At 47.7% G+C, this 19,053-nt stretch overlaps 1 pseudogene; it reads right to left on the minus strand.

Moving 5' to 3' along the window:
- Positions 1-3,192: 3,192 nt before the first annotated feature.
- LOC104650348 (cell adhesion molecule CEACAM8-like) lies at positions 3,193-18,860 on the minus strand (annotated as a pseudogene).
- Between the last annotated feature and the right edge of the window lie 193 nt (positions 18,861-19,053).

The following is a 19,053-nucleotide window of genomic DNA, read 5'->3' on the forward strand; positions in this document are numbered from 1 at the left end:
AGAGGAGGGTGGTGCCCCATAGAGGCAGCCAGTGGGGGTTCATTTAGAGAAGGGGCAGGACAGGGCACCTAGGAGAGGAGCACCCCAGTGTCCCCACCCAGGCCGGTGACTTGAACAAGCACACAGGGCCCTCCTGGGCGGAGCGCTCCCTCAGTCCCCCAGCCTTCCCTGAAGAGCACCCAGGAATCCAACCATATCTACCCCGTCAGCTCTGGGAGTCCACGTGAAGGCAGGAGGAGCTCATAAGGCCAAATGTCCAGCCAATGGACAGTAACTCCGTTTCTTCTGCTCCTCTTCGGAGTTGTAGGTCTTTAAAAAGGAAAAGAAACTGCTTTTCCGGGAGCTTGGCTTTTGGACGTGAGTCTACCCGTACGCCACCGCTGATTAGTCTTTTCCTCCCTCACTCCGGCGTCTGAGGGGTTCTGTCAGCCGTTCGTCCTGCAACATTTCTGGTTCCCTGACCGTATTGTTATTGCTGGGAGGGCCCACGGCGTGTGTTGGGGGCACCCAAGAGAGAAGCCTGGGTACCGACGGGACCTGGGCTGAGGAGGGCACAGGAGCCCAGACAGGGGAGGCTGCCCCAGCAGGGAGGGCAATGGGGACAGGGGATCTGGGGACGTTGTGTTCTCTGTTCCTGGGAGGCCAGGCCTCCAGGGCTATGTCTGGAGTGGGTGGGGGCTGCACCTGCCTATCGCTCAGATCTCAGGACCCTGAGGCCCTCTGCTCTGTGACCCACAGTGAGGTTCCTTCTGCCTAGAGATAAAAGTGGGTCCTGGGGGCGGGCGCGGTGGCTCACGCCTGTAATCCCAGCACTTTGGGAGGCCAAAGCAGGCAGATCATGAGGTCAAGAGATCGAGACCAGCCTGGCCAACGTGGTGAAACCCCGTCTCTACTAAAAATACAAAAATTAGCTGGGCGTGGTGGCAGGCACCTGTAACCCCAGCTACTTGGGAGGCTGAGGCAGGAAAATTGCTTGAACCCAGGAGGCAGATGTTGCAGTGAGCTGAGATCAAGTCACTGCACTCCAGCCTGGGAGACAGAGCTAGACTCCATCTCAAAAACAAAGAAACACAACCAACAAACAAAAAAACCAGACCAGGACACAATGCGGTAGTAAAATTGCAGTCCCTGCTTTGGAGCACAGAGAAAAAGACCCTAAACGAACTATGACCGAAAAGAGCAGGATTTACACAGTTGAGTTTGTTCTCCAGAAATGCAAGGTGAGTTTAACACCCAGAAAAGAACAATTGCCCTTGCTACAGCAACAGATTCGCTAGAAAAAAATTACAATGAGCAGAACAGAAGTGAAATGGCGTTGCATGAAATTCCACATTATTCCATCACGGTGGAGACATGATGAAAAGAGATCCCTCTTTTCAGGCCCTGAGGGAAACCTGCAGCCCCGTGGCTGCCACATCCCTCCTGATTCTTCCAGCTGAGGACCCTCTTTGAAATCCCCAGGAGGACTCATCCCCACTGGGAAAGGCCCCATCTGGAAGGTTCCACAACAGCCCAGCCATGTCCCTCGGGCACAGATTGAGTGACAGGACCCTTAGGGACCCTGGTGCATGGTCATGTCCTTAGTGGCCACACACAGCAGGGACCTCTGGACCCATGTTTGGACCCAGAAGACTGGGGCCCTGGGGTGGCTCCAGGTCTCCAGTCCACGCCACCAAAATCTCCAGAGTGAGGCTCCTCCCTGGGGTCTCTGATGCCTGTCCAGGAGGTCCCCCCTGGGCAAATCTAAAGAGTGTGGAGGGCTGGGGTTGTGGCAGTAAAAGTAGCCACATTTGTCTCAGGATAGAGAGGGAGGGCACGAGCTCTAGAAAGGGTGAGGGCGCCCTCTAGGGGGCGCCTTCTGCTAAGGAGCAAAAAGGGGCCAGGAGAGTTGGAGAGATCAGGGCTGGCTTTGGACTGAGAGTGAGTTCAGGTGGAGGGGCCTGAGGGGAAAAGAGGAGGGGGAGGAGGGGGAGTGGTCAGGAGAGATGGGAGGAGCAGGTGAGGGGATGCTTCAGGGAGCTGTGGGAAGCACGGCAGGGCTCTGGCTCCTCAGCATTGACATTGGGGTGGCCATGCTGGTTGGGCTCTGTGAGCTGTGGGGTGCTCAGCACCATCTGGGGGCTCTACCCACTCGGTGACAGCAGGACTCCCTCCCCAGCTCTGACAACCAACAACCAATATATCCCAGACTTTGCCAAATGCCCCCTGAAGGATAAAATATCCCCCTGCAGAATCCATCCCAAAATAGACCTAGTAACCAGGCAATGCTGGAGTCTCACTCTCGGCCCCGTGAGCTGACAGCATCCTGATGCCCCTGCCCTGGGCCCTCTCTGAACCTCAGGGGCCTAAACGTTCCCTTATGGGGAAGGAAGGTGTTTTGTATGTCCTCAAAATCCACCCGTCCACCTCTCACACCTGTTCACCCCCAAAACCTGTTGCCCCTTCTTGGATTAGATCCTCAAATTACTGACCTCTGTTCCTGCCACGTGTGACAACCTCCATGTTTGGACCCAGAAGAGATGGGAGGCGTCAGTGTACAACCATCATGTGAAATTGTAAGTGTTTTTTTTTTTTTTTTTTTTTTTCTATTTACAAACACTGGGGAGCGTGCGGCGCACCTGGAGACACAGGTCAGGGAGCCCAGCAGGGAAGACAGGAAGGACCTGTAGGCCAATGGCTTTATTGGGTCCAGAGTGTTATCTGACAGGTTTCCAGCAGGGAGCTTTAAGGGGTGGGCGTAAAGCAGCAATCACTGGGGCCAGGAGACCACACTTTATTCTCTTTGCTGCAGATGGCCCGGACACCCCCACTATTTCCCCCTCAGACTCCTACTATCGTCCAGGGACCAACCTCAGTCTCTCCTGCCACACGACCTCTAACCCACCTGCATAGATTTTTGGACGATTTATGGGAGGAATAAAGCCACAGGTTATATCATCAGAGGGAAGGGGAAGCTCCTGGTCTGTGGAAGGGGCATAGTGTCCCTCTGAGCCAAGTCACAATCTTGAAGTCCCAGCCAAAACCTGCTGTGTTAACTGAGGCCAAGCCTCAGAGACATTACCCGTTTCTCTCATCAGAAGATGTGGACCCTGAGCCTCACAGGACAGGAGCACCCTCTTTCCGCCTGTTCTTGGTCAAGGCTGGGACTGCCCAGGTTGGCCTGGGGCAGGAAGTCATGGCCAGCCTGGGTGTCTAGGGGTGAGGATCTTGTTCTTGGACCTGAGAGGGACTGAGAGGCCTGGCCTCTGGCCTTGTGGATTTGGTCTGGCAGCCTGGGTCAGAGAAGAACAGAAGATACTCACAGGTGACATTCAGGGTGACTGGGTCACTGCGCTGGCACTTGCTGGGTTCTGTATTTCACACTCATAGGGTCCTGTGTCGTTTCTTGTGACATTGAGTAGAGTGAGGGTCCTTTTGTCATTGGACAGCTACAGGCTGCGGCTGGATGGGAGTCTCTGATTGTTTACCCACCACACGTAGGTGGATTCCTGAGTCTCAGGTTCACAGGTTAAGGCCACAGCATCCTCGTCCTCCACGGGGTTGGAGTTGTTACTGTGATGGAGGGCTTGGGCAGCTCTGCGATGCAGAAAACAGAGTGGAGATTGTCCTGTGTGGCACCTGTGATTCCTCCACGGGCATCTTTCAATCAGAGTTGGCATCTCACACCTCTCAGCCCCCCGAGTCCTTGAAAGCCCACAGCAGGTGTGTGTGTCACATGACAGATGCATGACGATCTTGAGGGCTCAGAGACTGTGAGGCCACCTGCTCTGTGTGGGCACCTGCACAGTATGAACTGAGCAGCAGTGTTGAGTCGTGAACAGACACAGGACCGGAAATTAGCCCCTGGTGCCTCTCCTAGTTTTTGCTGATTGCTGCCTGCCTGGCCCACCTTGGGGTCCTCACCTGGAATGGGCAGCTGCTGGAGCCTTTTCAGCTTCGGTCCTACTTTGCCCCCCTAGGTTTTCTTTGCCGCCCTCTGGTGGACAGGGAGGGAAGTGTGAGCAGGAAGGACCCCAGGCCAGGCTGTGTTTTATCCCACATGGATCTGCAGATTCCGCCCGAGGTCACACATATGTTACAGCTCCACATGACCTCTAACCCACCTGCACAGTATTTTTGGACGATTTATGGGAGGATCTATCCACAAACACAAGAGATCTGTATCCCCTAAATCACTGCAAAGGAGAGCGGGCTCTATGATTGTTTTGCTCAGAACCTAGCCACTTGCAAGAGAAGTTCCGTATTCAAGACGATCACAGTCCCCGGTAAGTGGATCCCGGCATCCCTGGCAATAGGCGGCTTTCAGAGAAGAGTCAGGAACAGATCTTAGCCTTTCTCTTGCTCCCTGGGTTCTGCTGGCTGAGCTTGGGCTGAGGCCTATTTTCTCCATGACCATCTTGAGAGTCCTCTGTCCTCTGCCGCACTGACTGTCCAGGGGTCACCCTATTTTATTTACGGCTGGTGGAACAGGGAGTGGGGAGCTGCCCAGAATCCCCATAGGACACAGTTTTTTGAAACCCCAAAGTGGGAGGCTGGGACAGAGCTGACGCTGAGTTGGAGAGATTCATCCTGACTTCCTTTGCAGCCAGGATGGGCTCAGTCTTCCCTGTGCTGGCACCCCCTGGGTCCTACTGAGAATTTGGATGTGGTCAGGCCTCTCTGTCTAGAAGAGAAGCAGTCAGTGGCTGGAGAGCCTGTCTGGAGGCATTTTGGTCACACCTGAGAGAGCAGATGAAGGTGGGCCATGTTCTGGGAGCAAAGGGAGCTCACACCCCTCATCCCACCTCCCCTTGTGCACAAAGGACAGCGGTGTCTTTCCTCCTGACTTTACAAGGGACAGCAAAACGCAGGCGACCACATCCCAAATGATGCCTGTGCATGATCTTTACACATACTCTGAGCCTTCCGGGGTCCAAAGTGCGGGTCAAACGGTGCCTGGCTGATTCCTGGGGGCATATGGCCACTCAGACAGCTACTGCTGTATAGCACTGGGCTGGGCCTGGGATGCTCCAGAGAGCAGGACAGATGGAGCAGTGGCGAGCATTTAGGGAGCAGTCACAGAAAGAGGTGGTGAGGATGGAAGGCGGTCACGAGGGTCAGTGCCCAGTGTGGCGCCGAGTGCACCGGCGCTGTCCTGGAAAATGATGCCCTTTTGGTTGAGGCCCAGGAAACCGCGTTTTGGGGGCAGGACCTGCCTTTTGAGGAACAGCCTCTGGCGGGCGGCCGCAGGGCTGCAGGAAGGAGCTGGCAGTCCGTGTGGTGAGCGTGGAGTACCAGGAGGATGTGGGCCGTGGTGACCCTGGTAAGGGTGGACCCCGCTGGGATGCGGGCCCTGCGGAGGGAGGTCAGCAGCTGCTGGGGGAAGCCGCGGGCTTAGAGAAACGCTGCCGCCATCTAGTGGTCAGGGAGGGAAGTTTCCACGGCAGTGGCCCCAGGCTAGGCTGTGAGGTGTTTTTTGTTTGAGATGGAGTTTCTATCTTGTTGCCCAGACTGGAGTGCAATAATGGCAAGATCTCAATTCACCGCAACCTTCACCTTCCGGGTTCTAGCGATTCTCCTGCCTCAGCCTCCCGAGTAGCTGGGATTATAGGTGCATGCCACCACACCCAGCTTATTTTGTATTTTTAGTAGAGAAGGGGTTTCTCCATGTTGGTCAGGCCGGTCTCAAACTCCTGACCTCAGGTGATCCACTCGCCTCCCAAAGTGCTGGGATTACAGGTGTGAGCCACCGCGCCCTGCCCAGGCTGAGTTTTATTCCACCTGGATCCGCACATTTCACAGCAAGTTATGCACATATGTCACATCTCCATCATGTTTCAGTCCCGTGAGTCCCGTGAATCCCAGTCTCTGAGGCTGCAAGTTCACTGTCCTCCCTCGTTCACAATCAGATGTCCCATGCACAGATTTTTGTCACCTTCCGTGGGTTTGTATTTATGTGTTTGGCCGCATTGTGTATTCACCAGGGGCAGTGATGTCTGGGGCTGAGAACAGGGCAGGATTTGTAAGCAGAAGAGGGAAGTGCAGAGAGGGAAGATCAATGTCAGGGGTGGGGCACGGGTGGAACAGGGACAAGTCATCTTTATTTCTGACTCCCAGGGGACCAGAACCCAAGACTGACTATGGGGCACAGCACCGCACCCTGTTGGTGTCCCTGGGTGTCACGGGTGCTAATTTTTTTTTTTTTTTTTTTTTTTTTTTTTGAGACGGAGTTTCGCTCTTGTTACCCAGGCTGGAGTGCAATGGCGCGGTCTCGGCTCACTGCAACCTCCGCCTCCTGGGCTCAGGCAATTCTCCTGCCTCAGCCTCCTAAGTAGCTGGGATTACAGGCACGCGCCACCACGCCCAGCTAGTTTTTTGTATTTTTAGTAGAGACGGGGTTTCACCATGTTGACCAGGATGGTCTCGATCTCTCGACCTCGTGATCCACCCGCCTCGGCCTCCCAAAGTGCTGGGATTACAGGCTTGAGCCACCGCGCCCGGCACGGGTGCTAATTTTATCTTGCCTTAGCATCTGTATTTTCAAGTGTAAGTTTCATGCTTCATATCAGAAGCAGAGCTTGGTCACTATGATCGTTTCCAATACTGTACCCAGTCAAAATGGCTCTGGTTGGTGGCCAGAGATATAATCTTAGAAGCATCTCTCCTGTTCAGTGTGCTGGGCTCTCCTCTCCAGCTGCTTCCTTTAAACTGAGAGTTTTGTCATTTCCCCTCAAATTTAAAGTGATCAGCTGATCACAGCGTGTTCTCCTGACTGCTGTGTTTCCTTGCTTTTAACAAACCCATTAAAGCTTCCTGCTGGAAACCTGTCAGAGAACACCCTGAACCCAGTAATGCCGTTGGCCTACGAATCCCTTCTCTCCTCCCTGCCTGGGCTCCCTGACCTCTGTGCCTGCGATCTCCAGGTGTTCCGTGTGCTCCCCAGTGCCTGTGAGTAGTAAAAACATTTATACTTTCTCATTGTGATTGTATCAATGTGGCCTCACAGTATTTGATTATTCAATAGTGTTTGCTGATAAATGACTGAGCTCAGTTTTCACAAACGTTCCGCGTGAATCTGAAGAGAACACCTGTGCTGCAGGGTTTTTGGCTATTCTGTGCCATTGTTGTTGCCTTTTGAATGTGTGGTTCAAACGCATATTTTTGTAGGGATGAGGCATGGTTGCTAGAATACGGATGAAGTCTTTAAAATGATTTATTGTGGACAACATGGACATTCAGAGTGTTAGGTGGATAACTGGTAAGCATCTAAAACAGAACAGGCCAGGAGCGGGGGCTCACGCCTGTAATCCAGCACTCTGGAAGGCCGAGACAGGCAGATCACAAGGTCAGGAGTTCGAGACCAGGCTGATCCACATGGTGAAACCCTGTCTCTACTAAAAATACAAAAATTAGCCAGGTATGGTGGCAGGTGCCTGTAATCCTAGCTACTCAGGAGGCAGAAGCAGGAGAATTGCTTGAAACCAGGAGGGAGAGGTTGCAGTGAGCTGAGATTGCACCACTGCACTCCAGCCTGGGCAAAAGAGAGAGACTCCATCTCAAAAAAAGAAAAAAGAAAAAAAAAATATTTCCAGACATGTTACAAATGAATTAAAATGAAATAGCAAATTGAGGCCACTAAAGCTTCTTCAGGTAGGGAAGGACTTTCTTACTGTGTAGCAAAGGAAGGAAAGAGTTATACACATGAACCTTTGAAAAAAAGTCTTCAGGTCAAAAAATTCTGTGTAAGTAAGGCAAATAATATCTGAATCTATTTGCAGTTAAAATAAACATAATGTGCTACTGTAAAAGAACACATAAAATTAATAATACCAAAGCATAGCAGAAAAGGGGGTACATATATGAAAGGAGTTCAGAAAAAAAAAATCTAATGCTTATTTTTTTCAATGATCATGACTTTTATTTAACCTGATATTGGAGTTCCTAGCCTAAAGAAATAAGAAATGCAAGATAAATCACAGTTAAATGGATTGGAAAAGTAGAAAAAAAAACCTGTTATTATTTTCAGAGGATAACCTTGTTCATATAGAAGAATCAAAGAGAGTCTAATGGAAAAAATTAAAAATAATAAGAGAGATTAGGTAGTTGAGTATACTAAAATATATTAATTTATCATCAGCAACAACAAACAACTAGATTGTGTAATTAAAAAGAATATAATAGTGTGAGATAATATAAAATATTTAGGAACCAATCCCACCAAAGACCAAATGCATATAATCTTTTCAGACAAAATTATAACAATCAAGGGACATTAAAGAAGGTCTAAATACATGGAGAACTATACCATATTCGTGGATCAGAAAAAAAAAATATTCTCAAGATGTGAATTCTGTCCAAGTTGACATTGATTAAATATAGGTAGTTTCACCGCATTGATCACAAATCTCTGAGATTGTAAGCTTAGAAAACTTCTTTTTTTCTCTCTCTCAACTTTTATTTTAGATAAGAGGGTACATGTGCAGATGTGTTTCATGGGCATGTTGTGTGATGCTGAGGTTTGGAGTATGAATAATCCTCTCACCCAGGCATTGTGCGTAGTACTGAAGAGCTGGTCTTTCATTCATTCTCCCTTTCTTTCCTCCCTTCCCCAGTAGCTTCTAGCTTCTCCTGTTGCCGTTTTTATGCCCCTGAATATGCAGTGTTTAGCTCCCACTTTTAAAGTTACGGCTGATGGTTTTTTCTTCCTGTGTCAATGTGCTTAGGATAATGGCCTCCATCTGCATCCATGCTGTTGCAAATGACATGATGTTTTCTTTTTATATGGCTGCCTAGTATTCCATGGTATATAGGTATGAATTCTGTTATCTCTCCCACTCTTTTTTTTTTTTTTGAGACGGAGTTTTGCTCGTTACCCAGGCTGGAGTGCAATGGTGCAATCTCAGCTCACCGCAACCTCCGCCTCCTGGGTTCAAGCAATTCTCCTGCCTCAGCCTCCCTAGTAGCTGGAACTACAGGTGTGCGTCACCATGCCCAGCTAATTTTTTGTATTTTTAGCAGAGACGGGGTTTCACCATGTTGACCAGGGTGGTCTCGATATCTTGACCTTGTGATCTACCTGCCTCAGCCTCCCAAAGTGCTGGGATTACAGGCGTGAGCCACCGTGCCCGGCCCTATCTCTCCCACTCTTGATGGACACCTAGGTTGATTTAATGGCTCTGAGACATACAAACAAAATTCACCCTCCTATACACAGTAGAAATGGAGGTTGATGTCATGGGACACCAAATATTAAAATACAATCCTGTTGCCTCAGACGTTCCCAAATCCACGTGTTTGATAATGCAACATCTGGGAACAAGTGAGTTGATAGTACCCTCCCCTACTTTTCTGGGAAGCATAAAAATTTATACAAACCTTGTGGAATAAACTTTCTGAATGGATGTCAAAATATAAAATATATTTCTCTTTGGCTCCCAAAATTTAATGGAAGTAATTTATCACACTTACAGTCATAAAAATGATACCTAATCATAGTTATTCATGATACTGATAATTTAACAGCAAAAGACTGAGAACAACCTAGACATTCACCAGCACAATGCCAATTAAACAGGTTAATTTATATCTACACAGTGGAATATAATGCAACTATATAAAAAGTAGAGAATCTTTTGGGTATTCAGGCGGAAATACCTCCATGTTCTGTTCCAATTACAGCATGTAAACAACATAAAACGAGATGCATTTTTCAAACTAAATTTTGCCTTAAAAATGTTATCTTGGTTGGGCAAGGTAGCTCACACCTGTAATCCCAGCACTTTGGGAGGCTGAGGCAGGTGGATCAGGAGATTGAGACCATCCTGGCCAACATGGTAAAACACCATCTCTACTGAAAAATAAAAGTAAAAAAAATTAGCCGGGCATGGTGGCACATGCCTGTAACTCCAGCTACTTGGGAGGCTGAGACAGGAGAATCACTTGAACCCAGGAGGCAGAGGTTACAGTGAGCCGAGATCACGCCACTGCACTCCAGCCTGGTGGCAGAGTGAGCCTCCATCTCAAAAACAAACAAACAAAAAATTAATAAATAAAAAAATGTCATCTTTATTTATTTTTTAATTTCAGAGACAGGGTCTTGCTCCCCCACCCAGGCTGAGGTACAGTGGTGTGATCAGACCTCATTGAGGCCTTGAATTTCTAGGCGTCCGTGATTCTCCCATTTCAGCCTCCTGAGTAGCTGGGACCACAGTTTGTGCCATCATGCCCTGCTAATTTTGTATATTTGTGTGTGTGTTTGTACAGATGAGGTTTCATTATGCTGCCCAGGCTGGTCTTGACCTTTTGGGCTCAAGTGATCCACAAGCCTTGGTCTCCCAAAATGCTGGGATTACAAGCTTGAGCCACTGCACCCGGCCCTGCCTTCTGTTTTTATTGGACATCAGTCTACTCACTCATCACTTTCCCAATCAGCAGATTTTTAACCTTCCTATTTCCCTACCATGTGTCCATGCCAATGTCCAGATGCATATATTTGTGTTTAGAACTGGATGTTCATTTAGAAAGCGAAGGCTAAGGAATGGCTTCCTAACTGATTTTCTAGGATTCTAATCTTCACTGTCTACGCTGTGTGTTTCCAACCCTGGATACTGGGTAGAATCATCCGCAGGGCATAAAACCTACTGATGCCTGTGCCTTCCCCCACGAGGGTCTGATCTGATTGGTGCACGGTGTGGCCCAGGCACTGGTTGGTTGAGAATGATTCCGAGGAAAATGGTCATTTTATGGTGGAGGAACTTTAGCCCAGTGCTCAAAGTTACCATTCCCAGTAATCATAGGTATTGACATCTTACAGGATGCTAATACGGTGGATGGAGAAGGTGCGGGGTTTTATAGACGAGCTGAGGGGGTGGTGTCTGATTTGCAAAGGGCATGAAAGACTGGTCACACTAATTGTGTCATTTGCACAGGGCAGAAATTTCTGGTAGCAACCATTCTGATCCTATATTATGCAGGTGGCTTCCCTACCTGAGCTGGGCCGTATTGCCCATTTCTCTGTCACGGTACACATGGTAAGAAAAAATGGAAAATAAAGTGGGGGTCTCACATGTGCCTACCTGTCCCGGACGGTCCCCAACAATAAAGCCTTTGTGTCGGACACGCCTGGCCCCCAGGGAGCCCTTTTCTGTTGGCACGGCTGCTGCCATTCCCCTGTGTGAGCTTCCAGCTTCCTTATTTATGTTTGAAGCTGGATTTTTCAGGCTGCTCTTTGTTAGAAAAAAAATAATAATTTCTGGGGCTGCTTTTTGTTAGAAGGGAAGCTCTGCCAAAGACCCTGTTGCCTTCACTATCTGCCTAAACATATTTTTTCTACTTGGATCAAAGCTCTGGTTCAATAAAACCTCAACGGATGCAGACACTCGCCTCAGTCACTCACTTTGGTTAACCATATGGCAGCCGTGAAGGGATCTCTGAATGGAGTTCAGCCCCTTTGACATGCAGCGATTCTCCTGTTCATGCTCAGTGCCAGCAATAGAGCTTTAGCTCTGACCGACTGTGACTTTCTGAGGATTGCATTCTACTAACTCTTGAGATCCCTGCTCTCCCTGCTTGTTTGTTTGAGATCTGAGTCTTGTTTTACTACAGAACTCCTCTACTTATGGAGTTTTTCCTCCCTTCCTACAAGAAGGAGAGTTTCTGCTCCTGTGACAGTGGAGAGCAGACTTCATCTTGGTCCCCTCTCAGGTGATGAGCTGGTTTGTGGTTTTGTTTTAGAACTTGGTAGTTACAGGTGAAGGTTTATTGTTTCTTGACTCTAACCTCTCTTTATGCTTCAAGTATTCAAAAGTATGTAAATTGTGCAATGGCTGTTTGTGTTTTTGGTTTTCATCATTGTTCCTCTGGATTTGACCAACTCTTTGGCCTGCCTAGTGCCCCAAACATCTTCCAACTTGGTCACATCCAACAAGAGCTCTAATGATGGTGAATCAGGCCTCTACAGTGGCTAAAACACCTGCAACTGCTGAACATCAAATTCCACCTCTAGAAACACCTGCCAGTTGAAGAGAATAAAAATATTTTAACCCAAAACATATTTCTTTGAAAAACGTTCAAATGGCTGCCAGAGGGTCAGCAAACAAGAGTGACATTGCACAGCTGCCTTTTGTGGAGAAATTTACATCACAGAGACAGACTCTTTATTAATGCAGGCAGGTCTTCCCTTATCTGAATCTGGGAAAAATTAACTAAATCTTTGGTTTTGATACTTGTATGATTTTGAGATTTTGAGCTACTCTTTCATCTTTTTGAAGATGCCTCACACATCCTTGGCTGAGTTGTAATCTTTGTTAAGGTTTATTAGTTTCAGTTAGGAGGATATTTCTGGTAGAAAAAATTCAAAATCCTGTAATGTCGGCAATCTATCCTAGCTAAATGTTATATAGGTAGCTCGTCTGACATGCGCAGGGCAGGAAACAGCCTTCCACCCCATACACTAGGAATGTCAGCTGACTATCAAGTGATGGTGAGGTGGTTGTTAACTGCCTCTCAACAGTAAGAATTGGTCACAGCCAGTGCCAGATAAAGGCAGTCTTTCAATAGATAGAAAACATCTGAAGCAGGTAATTAGCAGTTTGCTGATAAATTCATAGAAGCTGGGAGAATGGGCTCAGGCACGTAAATTAAGAGGCTAAATGGTGAGAGAAGGAAACCTTAAGTGAGCATGCGTACAATTCCAGTAAACACAGGGCACCTGCTCCGCTCTCAAGGGCTGGCGGGCCACTGTGCGTGCTGACAGCTCACTCCAAGGGAAAAACTGGGGGAGAGGAGATGCAGACCCCAGAATTATGCCAGCATACAATAGCGTAAGTAAAGTCAAACCACGCACTTGATCTGTCGTCACCTGCTTGCTCCTCTTTTAAGTGTACTACTTTTTTTAAACTCTTGCTCTGAAGCTTTTTAATGAACCTTCACTCCTGGTCTAAAACTTGCCTCAGTCTCTTCTGCCTCATGACTCTTAGCGAAATTCTTTCTTCTGAAGAGGCAAAAATTGAGGTTGCTGCAGGCTTGGACAGACTGCTGCTGCTAACATACTTTGGTGCTGTTTCTTAGATATGTCTGGGTGCCAAGAGAAACGGTTTGTAAAAGAGCTCTGCGACGAAAAGTCAGCTTAATGAAAAACTGATATTCAAGCCTTGTATTTATTTCACATAAAAATATATATATTCATATAGAATATATCTTAATATTAAGTATATATGCAGAATATATTCATATTATAGATTTATTCAGAAAGACCTTAGAAATCTCAGGGTGTCATATTCCCGGATGAAGTGGCGAATGAGGTTTAATTATGGAGTTGGGTTATACTGGGTACCTAACTCACCTGCCTCAGTTTTTTTTTAATTTGTGAAAATAAGGATGCTGACACTCAGGAATTTTATTGAGAACTTTAGCTGCCTGGAAAGCTCTTAGTATAGCGTCTGGTGATGACTCAGTGAGTGATGACTCAGGGTGAGCTCTTATAATTATGGGAATAGACAAAGGTGCCGCCCTGGGTATCCAAAATGGGAGGAATTTTCTAGCCGGAGTCCTGAAAGGCCAGCTGCTGATAAAGGAGGTTAAAGGGGAAACTTAACTTCCAGGAGTGAAAAGATTGGGGAGGAGTAACTCATGCACAACATTCTGTGAAAATACGTTCACCCAACAGCTGGAATATCCAGAGTGGGTGTGGCTTCTGTCACAATTATTGTCTCCTGAGAGCCCAAGATTTTGTCCTAGAGTCAGATCAGTTTGATGGAAGCCCTGCCTAGAAATGCACTTCAGAGCTGCTTTGAACATAATGTTCATCTCGCCAAGGAAAAGAATTCATCTTTCTAGAGAAATCCACTCTTGTGGTCCAGGCCATTATTCATGTTTCCGTACTATCCTAATTTATAAAGTGTTAAGATAAAGGCAAAAGAAGTATGAAATAAGGAATAACATGTCTGAATTAACAGGGAAGAATTGGGACTGGTGTGTGTAAATTAAGAGGAAGCGTGTATAAATCTTGTGTGAATAAAGAACTTCTTGTTTTAAATAGGCCTCTTCGTATAAATAATATCTACTGCCTTGAGTGGATAACAGACTGTATCATTGCTGGTAGAACATTCCAGCAGAGTCTAGAATGTTCTCAGAACATTCCAGAGAGAATGAGTAGCATGGCGTCTTTACTAAATTGCATGTTAGGCTGAGTAAAATACTGAAAAGAAAGGAGTCCACAAAGGCAGGGGGATTTTCATCTGCTTTCTGGTTTAACAAGGACAGTTTCGAGTAATAAGAGGTTTGGTTCCAGTTCTCTGCAAACCTTCTAAAATGAATGTTCCAAAGTGTTTTCCCTTCTGTTTATCTGTGGGGGCCACAGGGATTCCACTCAGAACTGTCAGGAGGTACAGGCTCTCTCCCTGTTGAGAATGGTTGTTCTGTTATTTCCTCACCTTCCCCATCTCCCCCTTTCCTTTTTGGTCTATTGCAGGAGACATAGTTCATCTCTGAACTCTTCTGCTGCTTGCAGAGCTGCCTGCTTTTCAGCTACAATGAGGGTTTGGCTTAGAAGCAGCATAACTGCCCTTCATGTGAGATCAAACACTTGTGTTAAATTTTGGAAAGGCATCTATATACTATATATTAAATTTGGAAGGCATCGATATACCTACCAGCATCATCAAAAAATCAGCCTGAGTCTCCCTTTATTTGCCTAAGGTCCTGTAATGAGATGGGAATATGTACCCTAGTGTTGCCCCTTCCATGTGACATTTCTTATAGGGGTAAAGTTGAAGTTGGGGCAGTCAGGAGTTTTGGAGATGGTGGAACTGATGGCAGAGTTGGAGGGGACCCTGAACAAAGGAAACTGGAAGGACTGGGGCAAATAGAAGCCACCTCCAACAGCTCCTCAAAACCTTGGTCTTCTGACATAGGGAAACTGCTCTGCAAAGACCTGCCTGATATAATTGTTAAGAGGGCTGAGTCAGGCCAAGCATGGTGGCTCATGCCTGTAATCTCAGCACTTTGGAGGCTGAGGCAGGCAGATCACCTGAGGTCAGGAGTTTGAGACCAGCCTGCAATATGGCGAAACCCCATCTTTACTAAAAATACAAAAATTAGCTGAGTGTAGTGGTGTGCACTTGTAGTCCCAGCTACTTGGGAGGCTAAGGCAGGAGAATTGCTTGAGCCAGGGTGGTGGAGGTTGCAGGGAGCCGAGATGGCACCACTGTGCTCTAACCTGGGGACAGAGCAAGATTCCATCTCAGAAAAAAAAGAAGAGGGCTGAGTCAATTGTGCAATGCTTGCAAAGGTCTGGGTTATCTCACAGGGCAAAGAAAGCCTGTACATAGGGGATCTCAGACCATTTGACCTCCTGTCTACAGAAAAGATCTAATTGTTGGATAAGATTAAAGTCAAGGCTCCATTCAGCTGGCCAGGTCTGTTCATTCTCAAAATGGTAAGAAGGTCATGCCCTTGTGCAAAAGATAATGAGTCACTTATTTTATAGAATTTTGGGGTCAACAGAGTACAAAATGCAATCCAGAGGAGTACAGGCTGAAGATGGCTTGCTACTCATCCCCGAAAAGAGACGAGAGAAGAGGTGTCCCTCAGTATCCTTCTTTTTGGTTTGACCAAAGCTGGAGGGGAAAACAGTGGGGCGTTCCCCCAACTGCTCTCCCTCCTTGTTGCCTGGGTCCTGGCACAGTGTGTGCCACCCCATGGTTGCAGGCATGACCCTCAAACATGGTACCAGAGGACCTAATCAGTGGGGATAGTCATGCTTACCCATGTGACCTTAGTCCTCTGCCTGGTGATTGCCCTTTGACCTCTTAGACCTGTGTGACCTGCATGGATCCTTGAGGATGTTTCTCAGAAAAGATTATGTAACAGTTACATTTGAGCAAGGCACCTTAATGGAGGGAGTGTACTGGGCTGAGCTATATACTCTGATATTATGGACCAGACTAGAGAATTTATTCTTAGGTGGTGGTTCTGCTTAACTGCCAAACATAAAATCCCCTTTCTATTTAGATGCCATTCTAGTTGTAGGCACAATAGGTGTCTCAAAAGAACATAAGTGTAAATGGTGGTTTCCCTGCTAATGGAGAGTGTATTGAATTTAAAAATTGGTTTTGGAGTTCATTTTTTTCTTTTCTGTTGAAAATAGAGTTCTCCCCCTCACAGAAGGGGGCATAAGGTTTGGTCTCTAGCAGAGGGTTGTAAAAGGGAGAAGAACTGGAAAGCAAGAGGCTTTTGGCAAAGGACAGACTAGGTTTTCCATTCAGAGGATTACCATTTCAGTAGGTGGCACTGTAAGCCTCGAAATACCAGGGAGTAACTTTTCCTTCTTATGCTCTCTAAATAAAGGACAGACAGGGAAGTCTGGCATGTGGCATGCTGTCACCACAGCATACCTGCTAGCAAGAGAAAGTTATTCACCTCATAGAGGGACTATCCTTATTGGGTTCCAATAAGAACACAGTTCTCATGGAGGAGAGGATGGGCTGTGACTGCAGACAGACCTCATGGGACTCTGATCTGCCCCTCCTGATTGCGGGACCCTGGTTCAGTGACTGTGTCTCCCTGTGCCTCAGTCCCCTCTCCAAAACTAAGCTAAATGGCAGATGCTTTGTAGATTTCCATTTTGTCTCCAAATGAACTTTATGTACTGTCACCTGATCTAATGCTTGGCACAGAGAAGGTGTTCACAAAAACAGTGTTTATTTATTATTTGCCTCCATGACAGGGCACCCCTGGGCCTGATTCCTGTTGCTCAGGTTGCTGCCAGAAACATCTTCTCTCTTAGGTTTCTGTCCCCGTGGACAGTGAACGTTTTATGGAGTCTCCTAAACTTCGAAGGGCAGTTGGCTGGTGGCCCAGGAAACTTGCCCACCTGTCCTGTCCACTCTGATTCTCAGGTGAAGGACAAGGCTCTGTTGTTGCCTGCAGGAGGCTCTGTGGGGCTGAACCTCAGCTGGTGAGCAGCTCCAGGAGCCACAGCTCTAGGACAGCTGGTAAATACTTGCTCTTAGTCAACCCTGCCCAGGCACAGGCTTTCCAGGGTCAACTGGAGTCAGGATCCCAGGACAGGGTCCTGGAGTTGAAGCTTTCAGGAGTGAACCTCTTTGTGAGGATCCCAGGGGCCCCTCAGGCCAGGCCCTGACTCGGTCCTCCTGGGTCTTTTTCAGAGTCAGGTCCATTGGGGAGGGCACGGGGTGCTTGGCTGAGACTGATCTTCTTCTGACATGTGGCATGCTTTCACCACAGCAAGACTTTCACCTTCGTCAGACTGTCCTTTCTCATCAGTGAGTATCTGCAGAGTCTGGATGCAGGAAAGAAATTCTGATCATTTGATCTTTGCTTCCCCTGGGTGTGTCCTGCACTAAATGCCCATCCCATAATGAGACCTATGTAGAGCAGGACACAGGCACAGTCCAGGCCTAACGATCCTGGGTATGTGAAGTAGAACTGACCCTGACACCCAGAGGTTACAGGGAATCACTCACAGTATACACTAATATGCCCAGTTGCTTCTTCAGTCCTAAGATCTAGCTTTATGACTTGTAGGGTGTACAATCCTGTGTCATCCTGGATGTCATTGTATATGGAATTGTCCAGTTACCTCTTCACTTGGAAGATACAGCTTGATGACTTGTAGTATGTAGGATCCTGAGTCGTTCTGGGTGACATCCCAGATCTACAGGGATGCATTGCAACATACTGTCTCTTGACCACTGTATGCAGGCTCCAGGATAATTTTTTGAGTGTATGTTACGTATTTAATAATTCGATGATTTGGGCCCATCCTTTCCCCTTTGTAGCAGTTGTGGCCAATAAGATGCTGGGGCAGATTCTGGGCGAGTAGGAGAACTTCCTTCCCCTCTGCAGCGCTGGACAGCACAGCATCACCAGTGACTTGGGTAGTGGTGCACAGGTTCCAGAAGTCTAAAAGTGAGGCTAGAACAAGGAGAGAGCATCAGTCAATATTGGGACCTATATATTGGGGTGGGAATATTGGGCCCTGTGTCCCGAGAAGGTCTCTTCACCCCTCAACCTTGAAATGTGTGTGTGTCTCCTACTGGGTCAAGCAGCATGACCCCCATTCCTTCAACACCTCTGACCTTGGCATTTCCCTGTGTGGAATCGTCTTCCAAAGGGGTCTGCATGGCTCCCTCCTCACGGCCCTCAGATCCTGCTCACATCAGGGTGTCCTTGGGACACCCCTTTCTGACACCTCCTCTGGGGACCTTGGGCCTTCCTTTTTTTACTTTTCTTTGCTCTGCTTCGTATAGGGCTCTTGTCAACACCTAACCTCACATTTCAGATCTCTTGGATGTCTGCCTTTCTTCCCGTGAGAGCCTGAGCTCTGTGAAAGAGGGGACTTGTTTATTCTTGGTTGCACCCAAGATCCTAGGATAGGCTGCAGATTCTTGGAAATGAGTTTGTGAGAGCTCTTACGGTTCTCTAAATCCTGGGGTTTATTTTCCAATTTCTGAGGTTGGTGGCTGAGGACAATGCTTCATGCCCTGGTTATTGTTTTATTAGAAGTATTATCTGATCTAGTTATTGTTATCATTTTACGAAATGTAGTAGCCAGTGATGATTAACGAGGGAAAGAGAACATTTGAGGTTTTCCTACCTCTTAACCAATTCCAGTTCAATATGATTTTTTTGTTTTGACCGCTGTCCACCTCTGGTGTCCCTTCCCCTATGCAGGCTATGACAGTTAGCCCTTTTACCTCTGAGTCCCATCCTCCCAGTACACCCCAGCTAGGACCATGTAGGGCATGGCTGCTAAAGACCCAGGAAAGGGAGCCTGGTCGCTGTGCTTCCTGTTGGGTTCTCTCCCAGGAAGTTCTCTCCTCGCCTGTGAGCAGGAGCCCCTGCAAGGGGATGCGCCATTGTCACGGAGATGGGGGCCCCGTGGTCTCTGCTGCCTGCTTATTCCTCTTTGTGGAGAGTGGCCTGGGATCCGGACCCTTTCTGAGTGCAGCTGTCAGCTCTGCTGTCATTCCTTCATCTGCAGTGAGCCTCTTCCCAGGGCAGGAGCACTTGTCAGGCTGATGGATAGGGTCTGTGCCAAGGACACCTCTC

The sequence above is a fragment of the Saimiri boliviensis genome, chromosome 14 (assembly GCF_048565385.1).
Source record: "Saimiri boliviensis isolate mSaiBol1 chromosome 14, mSaiBol1.pri, whole genome shotgun sequence".
Taxonomy (NCBI): Eukaryota; Metazoa; Chordata; class Mammalia; order Primates; family Cebidae; genus Saimiri; species Saimiri boliviensis.